The sequence below is a fragment of the Netta rufina genome, assembly GCF_964035555.1.
Source record: "Netta rufina genome assembly, chromosome: 1".
NCBI lineage: Eukaryota > Metazoa > Chordata > Aves > Anseriformes > Anatidae > Netta > Netta rufina.
The window spans coordinates 129,490,128-129,491,883 of NC_140123.1; positions in this window are offsets into that span (position 1 = coordinate 129,490,128).

Consider the following 1,756-nt stretch of genomic DNA (forward strand, 5'->3'; position numbering starts at 1 on the left):
GCTGCCTGTGCATAGCATAGTTTCTTTATCAATTTACTTCCCAGGATGATTGTTTCCACAATCCAGCAAATGTGAACACAATCATTTTGTTTTCTACTGTAAGCCTGTTAGTAGAAGCCTGTCTTCTTGGTAGAGGTGCTAAATGTTAGCAATAGAACTTCCCTAATGGTTTCTTAGTGCCTCCTTGTATCTTATGTACAGTGTAAAAATTTGTAAAATGCTCTTCAACTGCTCTTCAGTTTGTTTTGTTTGTTTTAACTGTCATCACCAGCAGAGCAAGTTGTATAACACAGACATTGCCTGTTAGTTGGCTGCACGGTTCTATTGACATTATTCTGCCTTTTGCTCTGTGTTCAAGAAACAGTTAAGTTTAGCCATATGCTCTTTCCTTTTGTAACCCACTTGTATTGGAGATTTCTTAGTTTGTGTAGTCCCACAGATTCCTTCATCTGTATTCTGTCAAATAACAGCTCTGTCCTTTAGGCCCACACACTCAGAGTGGATTTAGCATGCAAAATGCTCCCTGATAGACTGCTGCCTTTCCCTCCATGTGGGGATAAGCAGTGGCTGCCTGGGCAGGGCATACCTCACGAATAGCTGAATACATCCTCCCGTACATGATGTTCAGGACTGAGCTAGACCATGCCAAAACAAGAATCACTCTTTGTCTGGCTTAACAGAGAGCTGCAGATGCAGTGTCACCTTCTGGTGAATGTCTAGAAAATAACGTTAAACAAAACAGTGGCTATAGAAGTTGAACCGCTCTTCATTTGGACAAAGTGAAAGCAACCAAGCCTTTGGAATGAATAAATTAAAAGGAATTTCCTTCAACATCTAGTCACATGACTTAGATCAGCAAAATATTTTCTCATCCTTCACTGTTCACTGTGAAATATATCCAGCATCCACTACTACATATGCATCTTACCGGGGTCTTCCTGTTTGAGGAACAAGCTATGTTGTCAGCAGAAAATACGTAGCCCAAGACAGAAAGAGATTCAGTGCAAGCCCTGGTCTTGTTCTAATTAAGCATATTCTTCATATTCTGCTATTGTCTTACATGCTGTCTTGATACTTTCTGGAAACATTATAAAGTATATATCCCATAGTTAGAGAAACAACATCTGTTCGCTAAGAAATATCCTGTGATATTTATTAGCTTTGTCTTTTTGCACACCAATTTGTCAAATGGCTTTAAGATATCTCTAGCCAAAAAGGATCATCATATTCTGTATCAGTGTTCCAAAGTGCTACTTCAGTATAAAACTGGTGGAACTTTATTGACACTAATGGAGTTCTGTAAGAAGAAAAGTGTATTTCCATAGTTTGCAGTAGAGATGCCACCAGTATTAAGGGAAATGCTTAGCACTTTATTGTATGGTGTTTATTTTTGTTTGTTTGTTTGTTTGTTTTTTAAGAAGACCCAACAACATCTCTCCCATGGTTTATAAGTTCTTTGTTGTTACTGTCATCTGTTAACATAGTTCAAAAAGGCAAAGTAGAATTTCTAATAGACCATCCATGCCTTATACAACTGCTCAAAAGTAACATTATAGCTTTCCTGTTCTTTTTTTGGTCAGATTTTAAAGACATACCCCTACTTAGCCATCTTTTTTTTTTGCTCCCTCAAATCATGACTTTTACTGTCTTTCACTGTGGTCCAATCTGATCTTTTAATGAAGAACAGTTGAAGTTTTTTTTCTGACAGTGTAACTATTGTTAAAATATTAGACAGTTTTGTCTTTAGAATACAACT